Source organism: Somniosus microcephalus, unplaced genomic scaffold (genome assembly GCF_052327205.1).
Source record: "Somniosus microcephalus isolate GS21.2 unplaced genomic scaffold, FLI_Smic_1.0 scaffold285, whole genome shotgun sequence".
Taxonomy (NCBI): Eukaryota; Metazoa; Chordata; class Chondrichthyes; order Squaliformes; family Somniosidae; genus Somniosus; species Somniosus microcephalus.
Window position 1 is genome coordinate 242,194 of NW_028225472.1, and position 23,532 is coordinate 265,725.

The following is a 23,532-nucleotide window of genomic DNA, read 5'->3' on the forward strand; positions in this document are numbered from 1 at the left end:
CTCCAGACTTCACCTTCTCCGTCTCCTTCTTCTGCTTCACCCTCCAGACTTCATCTTCTCCTTCTCCTTCTTCTGCTTCTTCTGATTCACCCTCCAGACTTCACCTTCTCCTTCTCCTTCTTCTGCTTCTTCTGATTCCCCCTCCAGACTTCACCTTCTCCTTCTCCTTCTTCTACTTCTTCTGATTCACCCTCCAGACTTCACCTTCTCCTTCTCCTTCTTCTACTTCTTCTGATTCACCCTCCGGACTTCACCTTCTCCTTCTCCTTCTTCTGCTTCTTCTGATTCACCCTCCAGACTTCACCTTCTCCTTCTCCTTCTTCTGGTTCTTCTGATTCACCCTCCAGACTTCACCTCCTCCTTCTCCTTTTTCTGCTTCTTCTGATTCACCCTTCAGACTTCACCTTCTCCTTCTCCTTCTTCTGCTTCTTCTGATTCACCCTCCAGATCTCACCTTCTCCTTCTCCTTCTTCTACTTCTTCTGATTCACCCTCCAGACTTCATCTTCTCCTTCTCCTTCTTCTGCTTCTTCTGCTTCTCCCTCCAGACTTCACCTTCTCCTTCTCCTTCTTCTGCTTCTTCTGATTCACCCTCCAGACTTCACCTTCTCCTTCTCCTTCTTCTACTTCTTCTGATTCACCCTCCAGACTTCACCTTCTCCTTCTCCTTCTTCTACTTCTTCTGATTCACCCTCCAGACTTCACCTTCTCCTTCTCCTTCTTCTACTTCTTCTGATTCACCCTCCTGACTTCACCTTCTCCTTCTCCTTCTTCTGCTTCTTCTGCTTCACCCTCCAGACTTCACCTTCTCCTTCTCCTTCTTCTGCTTCTTCTGCTTCACCCTCCAGACTTCACCTTCTCCGTCTCCTTCTTCTGCTTCACCCTCCTGACTTCACCTTCTCCTTCTCCTTCTTCTACTTCTTCTGATTCACCCTCCAGACTTCACCTTCTCCTTCTCCTTCTTCTGCTTCTTCTGCTTCACCCTCCAGACTTCACCTTCACCTTCTCCTTCTTCTGCTTCTTCTGCTTCGCCCTCCAGACTTCACCTTCTCCTTCTCCTTCTTCTGTTTCTTCTGCTTCACCCTCCAGACTTCACCTTCTCCTTCTCCTTCTTCTGCTTCTTCTGCTTCATCCTCCTGACTTCACCATCTCCTTCTCCTTCTTCTACTTCTTCTGCTTCACCCCCCTGACTTCACCTTCTCCTTCTCCTTCTTCTGCTTCTTCTGATTCACCCTCCTAACTTCACCTTCTCCTTCTCCTTCTTCTGCTTCTTCTGATTCACCCTCCTGACTTCACCTTCTCCTTCTCCTTCTTCTGCTTCTTCTGATTCACCCTCCAGACTTCACCTTCTCCTTCTTCTGCTTCTTCTGATTCACACTCCAGACTTCATCTTCTCCTTCTCCTTCTTCTGCTTCTTCTGATTCACCCTCCAGACCTCACCTTCTCCTTCTCCTTCTTCTACTTCTTCTGATTCACCCTCCAGACTTCATCTTCTCCTTCTCATTCTTTTGCTTCTTCTATTTTCACCCTCCAGACTTCACCTTCTCCTTCTCCTTCTTCTGCTTCTTCTGATTCACCCTCCAGACTTCACCTTCTCCTTCTCCTTCTTCTACTTCTTCTGATTCACCCTCCTGACTACACCTTCTCCTTCTCCTTCTTCTACTTCTTCTGCTTCACCCTCCAGACTTCACCTTATCCTTCTCCTTCTTCTACTTCTTCTGATTCACCCTCCAGACTTCACCTTCTCCTTCTCCTTCTTCTGCTTCTCCTGATTCACCCTCCAGACTTCACCTTCTCCTTCTCCTTATTCTGCTTCTTCTGATTCACCCTCCAGACTTCACCTTCTCCTTCTCCTTCTTCTGCTTCTTCTGATTCACCCTCCAGACTTCACCTTCTCCTTCTCCTTCTTCTGCTTCTTCTGATTCACCCTCCAGACTTCACCTTCTCCTTCTCCTTCTTCTACTTCTTCTGATACACCCTCCAGACTTCATCTTCTCATTCTCCTTCTTCTACTTCTTCTGATTCACCCTCCAGACTTCACCTTCTCCTTCTCCTTCTTCTCCTTCTACTGATTCACCCTCCAGACTTCACCTTCTCCTTCTCCTTCTTCTGCATCTTCTGATTCACCCTCCAGACTTCACCTTCTCCTTCTCCTTCTTCTGCTTCTTCTGATTCACCCTCCAGACTTCACCTTCTCCTTCTCCATCTTCTGCTTCTTCTGATTCACCCTTCAGACTTCACCTTCTCCTTCTCCTTCTTCTGGTTCTTCTGATTCACCCTCCAGACCTCACCTTCTCCTTCTCCTTCTTCTACTTCTTATGATTCACCCTCCAGACTTCACCTTCTCCTTCTCCTTCTTCTGCTTCATCTGATTCACCCTCCAGACTTAACCTTCTCCTTCTCCTTCTTCTGCTTCTTCTGATTCACCCTCCAGACTTCTCCTTCTCCTTCTGCTTCTTCTACTTCTTCTGATTCACCCTCCAGACTTCACCATCTCCTTCTCCTTCTTCTACTTATTCTGATTCACCCTCCAGTCTTCACCTTCTCCTTCGCCTTCTTCTGCTTCTTCTGATTCACCCTCCAGACTTCACCTTCTCCTTCTCCTTCTTCTGCTTCTTCTGATTCACCCTCCAGACTTCACCTTCTCCTTCTCCTTCTTCTACTTCTTCTGATTCACCCTCCAGACTTCACCTTCTCCTTCTCCTTCGTCTACTTCTTCTGATTCACCCTCCAGACTACACCTTCTCCTTCTCCTTCTTCTACTTCTTCTGATTCACCCTCCAGACTTCTCCTTCTCCTTCTCCTTCTTCTGCTTCTTCTGATTCACCCTCCAGACTTCACCTTCTCCTTCTCCTTCTTCTACTTCTTCTGATTCACCCTCCAGACGTCACCTTCTCCTTCTCCTTCTTCTACTTCTTCTGATTCACCCTCCAGACTTCACCTTCTCCTTCTCCTTCTTCTACTTCTTCTGCTTCTCCCTCCAGACTTCACCTTCTCCTTCTCCTTCTTCTGCTTCTTCTGCTTCACCCTCCAGACTTCACCTTCTCCTTCTCCTTCTTCTGCTTCTTCTGCTTCACCCTCCAGACTTCACCTTCTCCTTCTCCTTCTTCTGCTTCTTCTGCTTCACCCTCCTGACTTCACCTTCTCCTTCTCCTTCTTCTACTTCTTCTGATTCACCCTCCAGACTTCACCTTCTCCTTCTCCTTCTTCTACTTCTTCTGATTCACCCTCCAGACTTCACCTTCTCCTTCTCCTTCTTCTGCTTCTTCTTCTTCACCCTCCAGACGTCACCTTCTCTTTCTCCTTCTTCTGCTTCTTCTGCTTCGCCCTCCAGACTTCACCTTCTCCTTCTCCTTCTTCTGCTTCTTCTGCTTCACCCTCCAGGCATCACCTTCTCCTTCTCCTTCTTCTGCTTCTTCTGCTTCTCCCTCATGACTTCACCTTCTCCTTCTCCTTCTTCTACTTCTTCTGATTCACCCTCCAGACTTCGCCTTCTCCTTCTTCTACTTCTTCTGATTCACCCTCCAGACTTCACCTTCTCCTTCTCCTTCTTCTACTTCTTCTGATTCACCCTCCAGTCTTCACCTTCTCCTTCTCCTTCTTCTGCTTCTTCTGATTCACCCTCCAGACTTCACCTTCTCCTTCTCCTTCTTCTGCTTCTTCTGATTCACCCTCCTGACTTCACCTTCTCCTTCTCCTTCTTCTGCTTCTTCTGATTCACCCTCCAGACTTCACCTTCTCCTTCTCCTTCTTCTACTTCTTCTGATTCACCCTCCAGAATTCACCTTCTCCTTCTACTTCTTCTGCTTCTTCTGATTCACCCTCCAGACTTCACCTTCTCCTTCTCCTTCTTCTGCTTCTTCTGATTCACCCTCCAGACTTCACCTTCTCCTTCTCCATCTTCTGCTACTTCTGATTCAACCTCCAGAATTCAACTTCTCCTTCTCCTTCTTCTGCTTCTTCTGATTCACCCTCCAGAGTTTACCTTCTCCTTCTCCTTCTTCTACTTCTTCTGTTTCACCCTCCAGACTTCACCTTCTCCTTCTCCTGCTTCTGCTTCTTCTGATTCACCCTCCAGACTTCACCTTCTCCTTCTCCTTCGTCTACTTCTTCTGATTCACCCTCCAGACTACACCTTCTCCTTCTCCTTCTTCTACTTCTTCTGATTCACCCTCCAGACTTCACCTTCTCCTTCTCCTTCTTCTGCTTCTTCTGATTCACCCTCCAGACTTCACCTTCTCCTTCTTCTACTTCTTCTGATTCACACTCCAAACTTCACCTTCTCCTTCTCCTTCTTCTACTTCTTCTGATTCACCCTCCAGACTTCACCTTCTCCTTCTCCTTCTTCTACTTCTTCTGCTTCTCCCTCCAGACTTCACCTTCTCCTTCTCCTTCTTCTGCTTCTTCTGATTCACCCTCCAGACTTCACCTTCTCCTTCTCCTTCTTCTACTTTTTCTGATTCACCCTCCAGACTTCACCTTCTCCTTCCCCTTCTTCTACTTCTTCTGATTCACCCTCCAGACTTCACCTTCTCCTTCTCCTTCTTCTGATTCTTCTGATTCACCCTCCTCACTTCACCTTCTCCTTCTCCTTCTTCTGCTTCTTCTGCTTCACCCTCCAGACTTCAGCTTCTCCTTCTCCTTTTTCTGCTTCTTCTGCTTCACCCTCCAGACTTCACCTTCTCCTTATCCTTCTTCTGCTTCTTCTGCTTCACCCCCCTGACTTCACCTTCTGCTACTCCTTCTTCGACTTCTTCTGATTCACCCTCCAGACTTCACCTTCTCCTTGTCCTTCATCTGCTTTTTCTGCTTCACCCTCCAGAATTCACCTTCTCCTTCTCCTTCTTCTGCTTCTTCTGCTTCGCCCTCCAGACTTCACCTTCTCCTTCTCCTTCTTCTGCTTCTTCTGCTTCACCCTCCAGACTTCACCTTCTCCTTCGCCTTCTTCTGCTTCTTCTGCTTCACCCTCCTGACTTCACCTTCTCCTTCTCCTTCTTCTACTTCTTCTGATTCACCCTCCAGACTTCACCTTCTCCTTCTCCTTCTTCTGCTTCTACGGCTTCACCCTCCAGACTTCACCTTCTCCTTCTCCTTCTTCTGCTTCTTCTGCTGCGCCCTCCAGACTTGACCTTCTCCTTCTCCTTCTTCTGCTTCTTCTGCTTCACCCTTCTGACTTCACCTTCTCCTTCTCCTTCTTCTACTTCTTCTGCTTCACCCCCCTGACTTCACCTTCTCCTTCTCCTTCTTCTGCTTCTTCTGATTCACCCTCCTAACTTCACCTTCTCCTTCTCCTTCTTCTGCTTCTTCTGATTCACCCTCCTGACCTCACCTTCTCCTTCTCCTTCTTCTGCTTCTTCTGATCCACCCTCCAGACTTCACCTTCTACTTCTCCTTCTTCTGCTTCTTCTGATTCACCCTCCAGACCTCACCTTCTCCTTCTCCTTCTTCTACTTCTTCTGATTCACCCTCCAGACTTCACCTTCTCCTTCTCCTTCTTCTGCTTCTTCTGATTCACCCTCCAGACTTCACCTTCTCCTTCTCCTTCTTCTACTTCTTCTGATTCACCCTCCAGACTTCACCTTCTTCTTCTCCTTCTTCTACTTCTTCTGATTCACCCTCCAGTCTTCACCTTCTCCTTCTCCTTCTTCTGCTTCTTCTGCTTCACCCTCCAGACTTCACCTTCTCCTTCTCTTTCTTCTGCTTCTTCTGATTCACCCTCCAGACTTCACCTTCTCCTTCTCCTTCTTCTGATTCTTCTGGTTCACCCTCCAGACTTCACCTTCTCCTTCTCCTTCTTCTGCTTCTTCTGGTTCACCCTCCTGACTTCACCTTCTCCTTCTCCTTCTTCTGCTTCTTCTGATTCACCCTCCTGACTTCACCTTCTCCTTCTCCTTCTTCTGCTTCTTCTGATTCACCCTCCAGACTTCACCTTCTCCTTCTCCTTCTTCTACTTCTTCTGATTCACCCTCCAGACTTCACCTTCTCCTTCTACTTCTTCTGCTTCTTCTGATTCACACTCCAGACTTCACCTTCTCCTTCTCCTTCTTCTGCTTCTTCTGATTCACCCTCCATACTTCACCTTCTCCTTCTCCTTCTTCTGCTTCTTCTGATTCACCCTCCAGACTTCACCTTCTCCTTCTCCTTCTTCTGCTTCTTCTGATTCACCCTCCAGACTTCACCTTCTCCTTCTGCTTCTTCTACTTCTTCTGATTCACCCTCCAGACTTCACCTTCTCCTTCTCCTTCTTCTGCTTCTTCTGATTCACCCTCCAGACTTCACCTTCTCCTTCTCCTTCGTCTACTTCTCCTGATTCACCCTCCAAACTACACCTTCTCCTTCTCCTTCTTCTACTTCTTCTGATTCACCCTCCAGACTTCACCTTCTCCTTCTCCTTCTTCTGCTTCTTCTGATTCACCCTCCAGACTTCACCTTCTCCTTTTCCTTCTTCTACTTCTTCTGATTCACCCTCCAGACTTTACCTTCTCCTTCTCCTTCTTCTACTTCTTCTGATTCACCCTCCAGACTTCACCTTCTCCTTCTCCTTCTTCTACTTCTTCTGCTTCTCCCTCCAGACTTCACCTTCTCCTTCTCCTTCTTCTGCTTCTTCTGATTCACCCTCCAGACTTCACCTTCTCCTTCTCCTTCTTCTACTTCTTCTGATTCACCCTCCAGACTTCACCTTCTCCTTCTCCTTCTTCTACTTCTTCTGATTCACCCTCCAGACTTCACCTTCTCCTTCTCCTTCTTCTACTTCTTCTGATTCACCCTCCTGACTTCACCTTCTCCTTCTCCTTCTTCTGCTTCTTCTGCTTCACCCTCCAGACTTCACCTTCTCCTTCTCCTTCTTTTGCTTCTTCTGCTTCACCCTCCAGACTTCACCTTCTCCGTCTCCTTCTTCTGCTTCACCCTCCTGACTTCACCTTCTCCTTCTCCTTCTTCTACTTCTTCTGATTCACCCTCCAGACTTCACCTTCTCCTTCTCCTTCTTCTGCTTCTTCTGCTTCGCCCTCCAGACTTCACCTTCTCCTTCTCCTTCTTCTGTTTCTTCTGCTTCACCCTCCAGACTTCACCTTCTCCTTCTCCTTCTTCTGCTTCTTCTGCTTCACCCTCCTGACTTCACCATCTCCTTCTCCTTCTTCTACTTCTTCTGCTTCACCCCCCTGACTTCACCTTCTCCTTCTCCTTCTTCTGCTTCTTCTGATTCACCATCCTAACTTCACCTTCTCCTTCTCCTTCCTCTGCTTCTTCTGATTCACCCTCCTGACTTCACCTTCTCCTTCTCCTTCTTCTGCTTCTTCTGATTCACCCTCCAGACTTCACCTTCTCCTTCTCCTTCTTCTGCTTCTTCTGATTCACCCTCCAGACTTCATCTTCTCCTTCTCCTTCTTCTGCTTCTTCTGATTCACCCTCCAGACCTCACCTTCTCCTTCTCCTTCTTCTACTTCTTCTGATTCACCCTCCAGACTTCACCTTCTCCTTCTCCTTCTTCTACTTCTTCTGATTCACCCTCCTGACTTCACCTTCTCCTTCTCCTTCTTCTACTTCTTCTGATTCACCCTCCAGACTTCACCTTCTCCTTCTCCTTCTTCTACTTCTTCTGATTCACCCTCCAGACTTCACCTTCTCCTTCTCCTTCTTCTGCTTCTCCTGATTCACCCACCAGACTTCACCTTCTCCTTCTCCTTATTCTGCTTCTTCTGATTCACCCTCCAGACTTCACCTTCTCCTTCTCCTTCTTCTGCTTCTTCTGATTCACCCTCCAGACTTCACCTTCTCCTTCTCCTTCTTCTGCTTCTTCTGATTCACCCTCCAGACTTCACCTTCTCCTTCTCCTTCTTCTACTTCTTCTGATACACCCTCCAGACTTCATCTTCTCATTCTCCTTCTTCTGCTTCTTCTGATTCACCCTCCAGACTTCACCTTCTCCTTCTCCTTCTTCTGCTTCTTCTGATTCACCCTCCAGACTTGTCCTTCTCCTTCTCCTTCTTCTACTTCTTCTGATTCACCCTCCAGACTTCACCTTCTCCTTCTCCTTCTTCTACTTCTTCTGATTCACCCTCCAGACTTCACCTTCTCCTTCTCCTTCTTCTGCATCTTCTGATTCACCCTCCAGACTTCACCTTCTCCTTCTCCTTCTTCTGCTTCTTCTGATTCACCCTCCAGACTTCACCTTCTCCTTCTCCATCTTCTGCTTCTTCTGATTCACCCTTCAGACTTCACCTTCTCCTTCTCCTTCTTCTGCTTCTTCTGATTCACCCTCCAGACCTCACCTTCTCCTTCTCCTTCTTCTACTTCTTATGATTCACCCTCCAGACTTCACCTTCTCCTTCTCCTTCTTCTGCTTCTTCTGATTCACCCTCCAGACTTAACCTTCTCCTTCTCCTTCTTCTGCTTCTTCTGATTCACCCCCCAGACTTCGCCTTCTCCTTCTGCTTCTTCTACTTCTTCTGATTCACCCTCCAGACTTCACCATCTCCTTCTCCTTCTTCTACTTATTCTGATTCACCCTCCAGTCTTCACCTTCTCCTTCGCCTTCTTCTGCTTCTTCTGATTCACCCTCCAGACTTCACCTTCTCCTTCTCCTTCTTCTGCTTCTTCTGATTCACCCTCCTGACTTCACCTTCTCCTTCTCCTTCTTCTGCTTCTTCTGATTCACCCTCCAGACTTCACCTTCTCCTTCTCCTTCTTCTCCTTCTTCTGATTCACCCTCCAGACTTCACCTTCTCCTTCTACTTCTTCTGCTTCTTCTGATTCACCCTCCAGACTTCACCTTCTCCTTCTCCTTCTTCTGCTTCTTCTGATTCACCCTCCAGACTTCACCTTCTCCTTCTCCTTCTTCTGCTTCTTCTGATTCCCCCTCCAGACTTCACCTTCTCCTTCTCCTTCTTCTGCTTCTTCTGATTCACCCTCCAGACTTCACCTTCTCCTTCTCCTTCTTCTACTTCTTCTGATTCACCCTCCAGACTTCACCTTCTCCTTCTCCTTCTTCTACTTCTTCTGATTCACCCTCCAGACTTCACCTTCTCCTTCTCCTTCTTCTACTTCTTCTGATTCACCCTCCTGACTTCACCTTCTCCTTCTCCTTCTTCTGCTTCTTCTGCTTCACCCTCCAGACTTCACCTTCTCCTTCTCCTTCTTTTGCTTCTTCTGCTTCACCCTCCAGACTTCACCTTCTCCGTCTCCTTCTTCTGCTTCACCCTCCTGACTTCACCTTCTCCTTCTCCTTCTTCTACTTCTTCTGATTCACCCTCCAGACTTCACCTTCTCCTTCTCCTTCTTCTGCTTCTTCTGCTTCGCCCTCCAGACTTCACCTTCTCCTTCTCCTTCTTCTGTTTCTTCTGCTTCACCCTCCAGACTTCACCTTCTCCTTCTCCTTCTTCTGCTTCTTCTGCTTCACCCTCCTGACTTCACCATCTCCTTCTCCTTCTTCTACTTCTTCTGCTTCACCCCCCTGACTTCACCTTCTCCTTCTCCTTCTTCTGCTTCTTCTGATTCACCATCCTAACTTCACCTTCTCCTTCTCCTTCCTCTGCTTCTTCTGATTCACCCTCCTGACTTCACCTTCTCCTTCTCCTTCTTCTGCTTCTTCTGATTCACCCTCCAGACTTCACCTTCTCCTTCTCCTTCTTCTGCTTCTTCTGATTCACCCTCCAGACTTCATCTTCTCCTTCTCCTTCTTCTGCTTCTTCTGATTCACCCTCCAGACCTCACCTTCTCCTTCTCCTTCTTCTACTTCTTCTGATTCACCCTCCAGACTTCACCTTCTCCTTCTCCTTCTTCTACTTCTTCTGATTCACCCTCCTGACTTCACCTTCTCCTTCTCCTTCTTCTACTTCTTCTGATTCACCCTCCAGACTTCACCTTCTCCTTCTCCTTCTTCTACTTCTTCTGATTCACCCTCCAGACTTCACCTTCTCCTTCTCCTTCTTCTGCTTCTCCTGATTCACCCTCCAGACTTCACCTTCTCCTTCTCCTTCTTCTGCTTCTTCTGATTCACCCTCCAGACTTCATCTTCTCCTTCTCCTTCTTCTGCTTCTTCTGATTCACCCTCCAGACCTCACCTTCTCCTTCTCCTTCTTCTACTTCTTCTGATTCACCCTCCAGACTTCACCTTCTCCTTCTCCTTCTTCTACTTCTTCTGATTCACCCTCCTGACTTCACCTTCTCCTTCTCCTTCTTCTACTTCTTCTGATTCACCCTCCAGACTTCACCTTCTCCTTCTCCTTCTTCTACTTCTTCTGATTCACCCTCCAGACTTCACCTTCTCCTTCTCCTTCTTCTGCTTCTCCTGATTCACCCACCAGACTTCACCTTCTCCTTCTCCTTCTTCTGCTTCTTCTGATTCACCCTCCAGACTTCACCTTCTCCTTCTCCTTCTTCTCCTTCTTCTGATTCACCCTCCAGACTTCACCTTCTCCTTCTACTTCTTCTGCTTCTTCTGATTCACCCTCCAGACTTCACCTTCTCCTTCTCCTTCTTCTGCTTCTTCTGATTCACCCTCCAGACTTCACCTTCTCCTTCTCCTTCTTCTGCTTCTTCTGATTCCCCCTCCAGACTTCACCTTCTCCTTCTCCTTCTTCTGCTTCTTCTGATTCACCCTCCAGACTTCACCTTCTCCTTCTCCTTCTTCTACTTCTTCTGATTCACCCTCCAGACTTCACCTTCTCCTTCTCCTGCTTCTGCTTCTTCTGATTCACCCTCCAGACTTCACCTTCTCCTTCTCCTTCGTCGACTTCTTCTGATTCACCCTCGAGACTACACCTTCTCCTTCTCCTTCTTCTACTTCTTCTGATTCACCCTCCAGACGTCACCTTCTCCTTCTCCTTTTTCTACTTCTTCTGATTCACCCTCCAGACTTCACCTTCTCCTTCTCCTTCTTCTACTTCTTCTGCTTCTCCCTCCAGACTTCACCTTCTCCTTCTCCTTCTTCTGCTTCTTCTGATTCACCCTCCAGACTTCACCTTCTCCTTCTCCTTCTTCTACTTCTTCTGATTCACCCTCCTGACTTCACCTTCTCCTTCTCCTTCTTCTGCTTCTTCTGCTTCACCCTCCAGACTTCACCTTCTCCTTCTCCTTCTTCTGCTTCTTCTGCTTCACCCTCCAGACTTCACCTTGTCCTTCTCCTTCTTCTGCTTCTTCTGCTTCACCCTCCTGACTTCACCTTCTCCTTCTCCTTCTTCTACTTCTTCTGATTCACCCTCCAGACTTCACCTTCTCCTTCTCCTTCTTCTACTTCTTCTGATTCACCCTCCAGACTTCACCTTCTCCTTCTCCTTCTTCTGCTTCTTCTTCTTCACCCTCCAGACGTCACCTTCTCTTTCTCCTTCTTCTGCTTCGCCCTCCAGACTTCACCTTCTCCTTCTCCTTCTTCTGCTTCTTCTGCTTCACCCTCCAGACATCACCTTCTCCGTCTCCTTCTTCTGCTTCTTCTGCTTCTCCCTCATGGCTTCACCTTCTCCTTCTCCTTCTTCTACTTCTTCTGATTCACCCTCCAGACTTCACCTTCTCCTTCTACTTCTTCTGCTTCTTCTGCTTCACCCTCCAGACTACACCTTCTCCTTCTCCTTCTTCTGCTTCTTCTGCTGCGCCCGCCAGACTTCACCTTCTCCTTCTCCTTCTTCTGCTTCTTCTGCTTCACCCTCCTGACTTCACCTTCTCCTTCTCCTTCTTCTACTTCTTCTGCTTCACCCCCCTGACTTCACCTTCTCCTTCTCCTTCTTCTGCTTCTTCTGATTCACCCTCCTAACTTCACCTTCTCCTTCTCCTTCTTCTGCTTCTTCTGATTCACCCTCCTGACTTCACCTTCTCCTTCTCCTTCTTCTGCTTCTTCTGATTCACCCTCCAGACTTCACCTTCTACTTCTCCTTCTTCTGCTTCTTCTGATTCACCCTCCAGACTTCACCTTCTCCTTCTCCTTCTTCTGCTTCTTCTGATTCACCGTCCAGACCTCACCTTCTCCTTCTCCTTCTTCTACTTCTTCTGATTCACCCTCCGGACTTCATCTTCTCCTTCTCCTTCTTCTACTTCTTCTGATTCACCCGCCAGTCTTCACGTTCTCCTTCTCCTTCTTCTGATTCACCCTCCAGACTTCACCTTCTCCTTCTCCTTCTTCTGCTTCTTCTGATTCACCCTCCAGAGCTCACCATCTCCTTCTCCTTCTTCTACTTCTTCTGATTCACCCTCCAGACTTCACCTTCTCCTTCTGCTTCTTCTACTTCTTCTGATTCACCCTCCAGTCTTCACCTTCTCCTTCTCCTGCTTCTGCTTCTTCTGATGCACCCTCCTGACTTCACCTTCTCCTTCTCCTTCTTCTGCTTCTTCTGATTCACCCTCCAGACTTCACCTTCTCCTTCTCCTTCTTCTACTTCTTCTGATTCACCCTCCAGACTTCACCTTCTCCTTCTACTTCTTCTGCTTCTTCTGATTCACCCTCCAGACTTCACCTTCTCCTTCTCCTTCTTCTGCTTCTTCTGATTCACCCTCCAGACTTCACCTTCTCCTTCTCCTTCTTCTGCTTCTTCAGATTCACCCTCCAGACTTCACCTTCTCCTTCTCCTTCTTCTGCTTCTTCTGATTCACCCTCCAGACTTCACCTTCTCCTTCTCCTTCTTCTACTTCTTCTGATTCACCCTCCAGACTTCGCCTTCTCCTTCTCCTTCTTCTGCTTTTTCTGATTCACCCTCCAGACTTCACCTTCTCCTTCTCCTTCGTCTACTTCTTCTGATTCACTCTCCAGACTACACCTTCTCCTTCTCCTTCTTCTACTTCTTCTGATTCAGCCTCCAGACTCCACCTTCTCCTTCTCCTTCTTCTGCTTCTTCTGATTCACCCTCCAGACTTCACCTTCTCCTTCTCCTTCTTCTACTTCTTCTGATTCACCCTCCAGACTTCACCTTCTCCTTCTGCTTCTTCTACTTCTTCTTATTCACCCTCCAGATTTCACCTTCTCCTTCTTCTTCTACTTCTTCTGATTCACCCTCCAGACTTCACCTTCTCCTTCTCCTTCTTCTGCTTCTTCTGATTCACCCTCCAGACTTCACCTTCTCCTTCTCCTTCTTCTGCTTCTTCTGATTCACCCTCCAGACTTCACCTTCTCCTTCTCCTTCTTCTACTTCTTCTGATACACCCTCCAGACTTCATCTTCTCATTCTCCTTCTTCTGCTTCTTCTGATTCACCCTCCAGACTTCACCTTCTCCTTCTCCTTCTTCTGCTTCTTCTGATTCACCCTCCAGACTTGTCCTTCTCCTTCTCCTTCTTCTACTTCTTCTGATTCACCCTCCAGACTTCACCTTCTCCTTCTCCTTCTTCTACTTCTTCTGATTCACCCTCCAGACTTCACCTTCTCCTTCTCCTTCTTCTGCATCTTCTGATTCACCCTCCAGACTTCACCTTCTCCTTCTCCTTCTTCTGCTTCTTCTGATTCACCCTCCAGACTTCACCTTCTCCTTCTCCATCTTCTGCTTCTTCTGATTCACCCTTCAGACTTCACCTTCTCCTTCTCCTTCTTCTGCTTCTTCTGATTCACCCTCCAGACCTCACCTTCTCCTTCTCCTTCTTCTACTTCTTATGATTCACCCTCCAGACTTCACCTTCTCCTTCTCCTTCTTCTGCTTCTTCTGATTCACCCTCCAGACTTAACCTTCTCCTTCTCCTTCTTCTGCTTCTTCTGATTCACCCCCCAGACTTCGCCTTCTCCTTCTGCTTCTTCTACTTCTTCTGATTCACCATCCAGACTTCACCATCTCCTTCTCCTTCTTCTACTTATTCTGATTCACCCTCCAGTCTTCACCTTCTCCTTCGCCTTCTTCTGCTTCTTCTGATTCACCCTCCAGACTTCACCTTCTCCTTCTCCTTCTTCTGCTTCTTCTGATTCACCCTCCTGACTTCACCTTCTCCTTCTCCTTCTTCTGCTTCTTCTGATTCACCCTCCAGACTTCACCTTCTCCTTCTCCTTCTTCTCCTTCTTCTGATTCACCCTCCAGACTTCACCTTCTCCTTCTACTTCTTCTGCTTCTTCTGATTCACCCTCCAGACTTCACCTTCTCCTTCTCCTTCTTCTGCTTCTTCTGATTCACCCTCCAGACTTCACCTTCTCCTTCTCCTTCTTCTGCTTCTTCTGATTCACCCTCCAGACTTCACCTTCTCCTTCTCCTTCTTCTGCTTCTTCTGATTCACCCTCCAGACTTCACCTTCTCCTTCTCCTTCTTCTACTTCTTCTGATTCACCCTCCAGACTTCACCTTCTCCTTCTCCTGCTTCTGCTTCTTCTGATTCACCCTCCAGACTTCACCTTCTCCTTCTCCTTCGTCGACTTCTTCTGATTCACCCTCCAGACTACACCTTCTCCTTCTCCTTCTTCTACTTCTTCTGATTCACCCTCCAGACGTCACCTTCTCCTTCTCCTTCTTCTACTTCTTCTGATTCACCCTCCAGACTTCACCTTCTCCTTCTCCTTCTTCTACTTCTTCTGCTTCTCCCTCCAGACTTCACCTTCTCCTTCTCCTTCTTCTGCTTCTTCTGATTCACCCTCCAGACTTCACCTTCTCCTTCTCCTTCTTCTACTTCTTCTGATTCACCCTCCTGACTTCACCTTCTCCTTCTCCTTCTTCTGCTTCTTCTGCTTCACCCTCCAGACTTCACCTTCTCCTTCTCCTTCTTCTGCTTCTTCTGCTTCACCCTCCAGACTTCACCTTGTCCTTCTCCTTCTTCTGCTTCTTCTGCTTCACCCTCCTGACTACACCTTCTCCTTCTCCTTCTTCTACTTCTTCTGATTCACCCTCCAGACTTCACCTTCTCCTTCTCCTTCTTCTACTTCTTCTGATTCACCCTCCAGACTTCACCTTCTCCTTCTCCTTCTTCTGCTTCTTCTTCTTCACCCTCCAGACGTCACCTTCTCTTTCTCCTTCTTCTGCTTCTTCTGCTTCGCCCTCCAGACTTCACCTTCTCCTTCTCCTTCTTCTGCTTCTTCTGCTTCACCCTCCAGACATCACCTTCTCCGTCTCCTTCTTCTGCTTCTTCTGCTTCTCCCTCATGACTTCACCTTCTCCTTCTCCTTCTTCTACTTCTTCTGATTCACCCTCCAGACTTCACCTTCTCCTTCTACTTCTTCTGCTTCTTCTGCTTCACCCTCCAGACTTCACCTTCTCCTTCTCCTTCTTCTGCTTCTTCTGCTGCGCCCGCCAGACTTCACCTTCTCCTTCTCCTTCTTCTGCTTCTTCTGCTTCACCCTCCTGACTTCACCTTCTCCTTCTCCTTCTTCTACTTCTTCTGCTTCACCCCCCTGACTTCACCTTCTCCTTCTCTTTCTTCTGCTTCTTCTGATTCACACTCCTAACTTCACCTTCTCCTTCTCCTTCTTCTGCTTCTTCTGATTCACCCTCCTGACTTCACCTTCTCCTTCTCCTTCTTCTGCTTCTTCTGATTCACCCTCCAGACTTCACCTTCTACTTCTCCTTCTTCTGCTTCTTCTGATTCACCCTCCAGACTTCACCTTCTCCTTCTCCTTCTTCTGCTTCTTCTGATTCACCGTCCAGACCTCACCTTCTCCTTCTCCTTCTTCTACTTCTTCTGATTCACCCTCCGGACTTCATCTTCTCCTTCTCCTTCTTCTACTTCTTCTGATTCACCCGCCAGTCTTCACGTTCTCCTTCTCCTTCTTCTGCTTCTTCTGATTCACCCTCCAGACTTCACCTTCTCCTTCTCCTTCTTCTGCTTCTTCTGATTCACCCTCCAGAGCTCACCATCTCCTTCTCCTTCTTCTACTTCTTCTGATTCACCCTCCAGACTTCACCTTCTCCTTCTGCTTCTTCTACTTCTTCTGATTCACCCTCCAGTCTTCACCTTCTCCTTCTCCTGCTTCTGCTTCTTCTGATGCACCCTCCTGACTTCACCTTCTCCTTCTCCTTCTTCTGCTTCTTCTGATTCACCCTCCAGACTTCACCTTCTCCTTCTCCTTCTTCTACTTCTTCTGATTCACCCTCCAGACTTCACCTTCTCCTTCTACTTCTTCTGCTTCTTCTGATTCACCCTCCAGACTTCACCTTCTCCTTCTCCTTCTTCTGCTTCTTCTGATTCACCCTCCAGACTTCACCTTCTCCTTCTCCTTCTTCTGCTTCTTCAGATTCACCCTCCAGACTTCACCTTCTCCTTCTCCTTCTTCTGCTTCTTCTGATTCACCCTCCAGACTTCACCTTCTCCTTCTCCTTCTTCTACTTCTTCTGATTCACCCTCCAGACTTCGCCTTCTCCTTCTCCTTCTTCTGCTTTTTCTGATTCACCCTCCAGACTTCACCTTCTCCTTCTCCTTCGTCTACTTCTTCTGATTCACTCTCCAGACTACACCTTCTCCTTCTCCTTCTTCTACTTCTTCTGATTCAGCCTCCAGACTCCACCTTCTCCTTCTCCTTCTTCTGCTTCTTCTGATTCACCCTCCAGACTTCACCTTCTCCTTCTCCTTCTTCTACTTCTTCTGATTCACCCTCCAGACTTCACCTTCTCCTTCTCCTTCTTCTACTTCTTCTTATTCACCCTCCAGATTTCACCTTCTCCTTCTTCTTCTACTTCTTCTGCTTCTCCCTCCAGACTTCACCTTCTCCTTCTCCTTCTTCTGCTTCTTCTGATTCACCCTCCAGACTTCCCCTTCTCCTTCTTCTTCTTCTACTTCTTCTGATTCAACCTCCAGACTTCACCTTCTCCTTCTCCTTCTTCTACTTCTTCTGATTCACCCTCCAGACTTCACCTTCTCCTTCTCCTTCTTCTACTTCTTCTGATTCACCCTCCTGACTTCACCTTCTCCTTCTCCTTCTTCTGCTTCTTCTGCTTCACCCTCCAGACTTCACCTTCTCCTTCTCCTTCTTCTGCTTCTTCTGTTTCACCCTCCAGACTTCACCTTCTCCTTCTCCTTCTTCTGCTTCATCTGCTTCACCCTCCTGACTTCACCTTCTCCTTCTCCTTCTTCTACTTCTTCTGATTCACCCTCCAGACTTCACCTTCTCCTTCTCCTTCTTCTGCTTCTTCTGCTGCACCATCCAGACTTCACCTTCTCCTTCTCCTTCTTCTACTTCTTCTGATTCGCCCGCCAGACTTCACCTTCTCCTTCTCCTTCTTCTGCTTCTTCTGCTTCACCCTCCAGACTTCACCTTCTCCTTCTCCTTCTTCTGCTTTTTCTGCTTCACCCTCCTGACTTCACCATCTCCTTCTCCTTCTTCTACTTCTTCTGATTCACCCTCCAGACTTCACCTTCTCCTTCTCCTTCTTCTGCTTCTTCTGCTTCACCCTCCAGACTTCACCTTCACCTTCTCCTTCTTCTGCTTCTTCTGCTGCGCCCGCCAGACTTCACCTTCTCCTTCTCCTTCTTCTGCTTCTTCTGCTTCACCTTCCTGACTTCGCCTTCTCCTTCTCCTTCTTCTACTTTTTCTGCTTCACCCCCCTGACTTCACCTTCTCCTTCTCCTTCTTCTGCTTCTTCTGATCCACCCTCCTAACTTCACCTTCTCCTTCTCCTTCTTCTGCTTCTTCTGATTCACCCTCCTGACTTCACCTTCTCCTTCTCCTTCTTCTACTTCTTCTGATTCACCCTCCAGACTTCACCTTCTCCTTCTCCTTCTTCTACCTCTTCTGATTCACCCTCCAGACTTCACCTTCTCCTTCTCCTTCTTCTACTTCTTCTGATTCACCCTCCAGTCTTCACCTTCTACTTCTCCTTCTTCTGCTTCTTCTGCTTCACCCTCTAGACTTCACCTTCTCCTTCTCTTTCTTCTGCTTCTTCTGATTCACCCTCCAGACTTCACCTTCTCCTTCTCCTTCTTCTGATTCTTCTGATTCACACTCCAGACTTCACCTTCTCCTTCTCCTTCTTCTGCTTCTTCTGATTCACCCTCCTGACTTCACCTTCTCCTTCTCCTTCTTCTACTTCTTCTGATTCACCCTCATGACTTCACCTTCTCCTTCTCCTTCTTCTACTTCTTCTGCTTCACCCTCCAGACTTCACCTTCTCCTTCTCCTTCTTCTACTTCTTCTGATTCACCCTCCAGACTTCACCTTCTCCTTCTGCTTCTTCTGCTTCTTCTGATTCACCCTCCAGACTTCACCTTCTCCTTCTCCTTATTCTGCTTCTTCTGATTCACCCTCCAGACTTCACCTTCTCCTTCTCCTTCTTCTGCTTCTTCTGATTCACTCTTCAGACTTCACCTTCTCCTTCCCTTTCTTCTGCTTCTTCTGATTCACCCTCCAGACTTCACCTTCTCCTTCTCCTTCTTCTACTTCTTCTGATTCACCCTCCAGACTTCATCTTCTCCTTCTCCTTCTTCTACTTCTTCTGATTCACCCGCCAGTCTTCACCTTCTCCTTCTCCTTCTTCTGCTTCTTCTGATTCACCCTCCAGACTTCACCTTCTCCTTCTCCTTCTTCTGCTTCTTCTGATTCACCCTCCAGACCTCACCATCTCCTTCTCCTTCTTCTACTTCTTCTGATTCACCCTCCAGACTTCACCTTCTCCTTCTGCTTCTTCTACTTCTTCTGATTCACCCTCCAGTCTTCACCTTCTCCTTCTCCTGCTTCTGCTTCTTCTGATTCACCCTCCTGACTTCACCTTCTCCTTCTCCTTCTTCTGCTTCTTCTGATTCACCCTCCAGACTTCACCTTCTCCTTCTCCTTCTTCTACTTCTTCTGATTCACCCTCCAGACTTCACCTTCTCCTTCTACTTCTTCTGCTTCTTCTGATTCACCCTCCAGACTTCACCTTCTCCTTCTCCTGCTTCTGCTTCTTCTGATTCACCCTCCAGACTTCACCTTCTCCTTCTCCTTCTTCTGCTTCTTCAGATTCACCCTCCAGACTTCACCTTCTCCTTCTCCTTCTTCTGCTTCTTCTGATTCACCCTCCAGACTTCACCTTCTCCTTCTCCTTCTTCTACTTCTTCTGATTCACCCTCCAGACTTCGCCTTCTCCTTCTCCTTCTTCTGCTTTTTCTGATTCACCCTCCAGACTTCACCTTCTCCTTCTCCTTCGTCTACTTCTTCTGATTCACTCTCCAGACTACACCTTCTCCTTCTCCTTCTTCTACTTCTTCTGATTCAGCCTCCAGACTCCACCTTCTCCTTCTCCTTCTTCTGCTTCTTCTGATTCACCCTCCAGACTTCACCTTCTCCTTCTCCTTCTTCTACTTCTTCTGATTCACCCTCCAGACTTCACCTTCTCCTTCTCCTTCTTCTACTTCTTCTTATTCACCCTCCAGATTTCACCTTCTCCTTCTTCTTCTACTTCTTCTGCTTCTCCCTCCAGACTTCACCTTCTCCTTCTCCTTCTTCTGCTTCTTCTGATTCACCCTCCAGACTTCCCCTTCTCCTTCTTCTTCTTCTACTTCTTCTGATTCAACCTCCAGACTTCACCTTCTCCTTCTCCTTCTTCTACTTCTTCTGATTCACCCTCCAGACTTCACCTTCTCCTTCTCCTTCTTCTACTTCTTCTGATTCACCCTCCTGACTTCACCTTCTCCTTCTCCTTCTTCTGCTTCTTCTGCTTCACCCTCCAGACTTCACCTTCTCCTTCTCCTTCTTCTGCTTCTTCTGTTTCACCCTCCAGACTTCACCTTCTCCTTCTCCTTCTTCTGCTTCTTCTGCTTCACCCTCCTGACTTCACCTTCTCCTTCTCCTTCTTCTACTTCTTCTGATTCACCCTCCAGACTTCACCTTCTCCTTCTCCTTCTTCTGCTTCTTCTGCTTCACCATCCAGACTTCACCTTCTCCTTCTCCTTCTTCTACTTCTTCTGCTTCGCCCTCCAGACTTCACCTTCTCCTTCTCCTTCTTCTGCTTCTTCTGCTTCACCCTCCAGACTTCACCTTCTCCTTCTCCTTCTACTGCTTCTTCTGCTTCACCCTCCTGACTTCACCTTCTCCTTCTCCTTCTTCTACTTCTTCTGATTCACCCTCCAGACTTCACCTTCTCCTTGTCCTTCTTCTGCTTCTTCTGCTTCACCCTCCAGACTTCACCTTCACCTTCTTCTTCTGCTTCTTCTGCTGCGCCCGCCAGACTTCACCTTCTCCTTCTCCTTCTTCTGCTTCTTCTGCTTCACCTTCCTGACTTCGCCTTCTCCTTCTCCTTCTTCTACTTTTTCTGCTTCACCCCCCTGACTTCACCTTCTCCTTCTCCTTCTTCTGCTTCTTCTGATTCACCCTCCTTACTTCACCTTCTCCTTCTCCTTCTTCTGCTTCTTCTGATTCACCCTCCTGACTTCACCTTCTCCTTCTCCTTCTTCTACTTCTTCTGATTCACCCTCCAGACTTCACCATCTCCTTCTCCTTCTTCTACTTATTCTGATTCACCCTCCAGACTTCACCTTCTCCTTCTCCTTCTTCTACCTCTTCTGATTCACCCTCCAGACTTCACCTTCTCCTTCTCCTTCTTCTACTTCTTCTGATTCACCCTCCAGTCTTCACCTTCTACTTCTCCTCCTTCTGCTTCTTCTGCTTCACCCTCTAGACTTCACCTTCTCCTTCTCTTTCTTCTGCTTCTTCTGATTCACCCTCCAGACTTCACCTTCTCCTTCTCCTTCTACTGATTCTTCTGATTCACACTCCAGACTTCACCTTCTCCTTCTCCTTCTTCTGCTTCTTCTGATTCACCCTCCTGACTTCACCTTCTCCTTCTCCTTCTTCTGCTTCTTCTGATTCACCCTCCAGACTTCACCTTCTCCTTCTCCTTCTTCTGCTTCTTCTGATTCACTCTTCAGACTTCACCTTCTCCTTCCCCTTCTTCTGCTTCTTCTGATTCACCCTCCAGACTTCACCTTCTCCTTCTCCTTCTTCTACTTATTCTGATTCACCCTCCAGACTTCATCTTCTCCTTCTCCTTCTTCTGCTTCTTCTGATTCACCCTCCAGACTTCACCTTCTCCTTCTCCTTCTTCTGCTTCTTCTGATTCACCCTCCAGACTTCAACTTCTCCTTCTCCTTGTTCTACTTCTTCTGATTCACCCTCCAGACTTCACCTTCTCCTTCTCCTTCTTCTACTTATTCTGATTCACCCTCCAGACTTCATCTTCTCCTTCTCCTTCTTCTGCTTCTTCTGATTCACACTCCAGACTTCACCTTCTCCTTCTCCTTCTTCTGCTTCTTCTGATTCACCCTCCAGACTTCAACTTCTCCTTCTCCTTGTTCTACTTCTTCTGATTCACCCTCCAGACTTCACCTTCTCCTTCTCCTTCTTCTAATTCTTCTGATTCACCCTCCAGACTTCATCTTCTCCTTCTCCTTCTTCTGCTACTTCTGATTCACCCTCCAGACTTCACCTTCTCCTTCTCCTTCTTCTGCTTCTTCTGATACACCCTCCAGACTTCACCTTCTCCTTCTCCTTCTTCTGCTTCTTCTGGTTCACCCTTCAGACTTCACCTTCTCCTTCTCCTTCTTCTGCTTCTTCTGATTCACCCTCCAGACCTCAACTTCTCCTTCTCCTTCTTCTAATTCTTCTGATTCACCCTCCAGACTTCATCTTCTCCTTCTCCTTCTTCTGCTTCTTCTGATTCACCCTCCAGACTTCACCTTCTCCTTCTCCTTCTTCTGCTTCTTCTGATTCACCCTCCAGACTTCGCCTTCTCCTTCTCCTTCTTCTACTTCTTCCGCTTCACCCTCCAGACTTCACCTTCTCCTTCTCCTTCTTCTACTTCTTCTGATTCACCCTCCAGACTTCACCTTCTCCTTCTCCTTCTTCTGCTTCTTCTGATTCACCCTCCAGACTTCACCTTCTCCTTCTCCTTATTCTGTTTCTTCTGATTCACCCTCCAGACTTCACCTTCTCCTTCTCCTTCTTCTGCTTCTTCTGATTCACCCTCCAGACTTCCCCTTCTCCTTCTTCTTCTTCTACTTCTTCTGATTCAACCTCCAGACTTCACCTTCTCCTTCTCCTTCTTCTACTTCTTCTGATTCACCCTCCAGACTTCACCTTCTCCTTCTCCTTCTTCTACTTATTCTGATTCACCCTCCAGACTTCATCTTCTCCTTCTCCTTCTTCTGCTTCTTCTGGTTCACCCTTCAGACTTCACCTTCTCCTTCTCCTTCTTCTGCTTCTTCTGATTCACCCTCCAGACCTCAACTTCTCCTTCTCCTTCTTCTAATTCTTCTGATTCACCCTCCAGACTTCATCTTCTCCTTCTCCATCTTCTGCTTCTTCTGATTCACCCTCCAGACTTCACCTTCTCCTTCTCCTTCTTCTGCTTCTTCTGATTCACCCTCCAGACTTCGCCTTCTCCTTCTCCTTCTTCTACTTCTTCCGCTTCATCTCCAGACTTCACCTTCTCCTTCTCCTTCTTCTACTTCTTCTGATTCACCCTCCAGACTTCACCTTCTCCTTCTCCTTCTTCTGCTTCTTCTGATTCACCCTCCAGACTTCCCCTTCTCCTTCTTCTTCTTCTACTTCTTCTGATTCAACCTCCAGACTTCACCTTCTCCTTCTCCTTCTTCTACTTCTTCTGATTCACCCTCCAGACTTCACCTTCTCCTTCTCCTTCTTCTACTTCTTCTGATTCACCCTCCTGACTTCACCTTCTCCTTCTCCTTCTTCTGCTTCTTCTGCTTCACCCTCCAGACTTCACCTTCTCCTTCTCCTTCTTCTGCTTCTTCTGTTTCACCCTCCAGACTTCACCTTCTCCTTCTCCTTCTTCTGCTTCTTCTGCTTCACCCTCCTGACTTCACCTTCTCCTTCTCCTTGTTCTACTTCTTCTGATTCACCCTCCAGACTTCACCTTCTCCTTCTCCTTCTTCTACTTATTCTGATTCACCCTCCAGACTTCATCTTCTCCTTCTCCTTCTTCTGCTTCTTCTGATTCACCCTCCAGACTTCACCTTCTCCTTCTCCTTCTTCTGCTTCTTCTGATTCACCCTCCAGACTTCAACTTCTCCTTCTCCTTGTTCTACTTCTTCTGATTCACCCTCCAGACTTCACCTTCTCCTTCTCCTTCTTCTAATTCTTCTGATTCACCCTCCAGACTTCATCTTCTCCTTCTCCTTCTTCTGCTTCTTCTGATTCACCCTCCAGACTTCACCTTCTCCTTCTCCTTCTTCTGCTTCTTCTGATACACCCTCCAGACTTCAACTTCTCCTTCTCCTTCTTCTGCTTCTTCTGGTTCACCCTTCAGACTTCACCTTCTCCTTCTCCTTCTTCTGCTTCTTCTGATTCACCCTCCAGACCTCAACTTCTCCTTCTCCTTCTTCTAATTCTTCTGATTCACCCTCCAGACTTCATCTTCTCCTTCTCCATCTTCTGCTTCTTCTGATTCACCCTCCAGACTTCACCTTCTCCTTCTCCTTCTTCTGCTTCTTCTGATTCACCCTCCAGACTTCGCCTTCTCCTTCTCCTTCTTCTACTTCTTCCGCTTCACCCTCCAGACTTCACCTTCTCCTTCTCCTTCTTCTACTTCTTCTGATTCACCCTCCAGACTTCACCTTCTCCTTCTCCTTCTTCTGCTTCTTCTGATTCACCCTCCAGACTTCACCTTCTCCTTCTCCTTATTCTGTTTCTTCTGATTCACCCTCCAGACTTCACCTT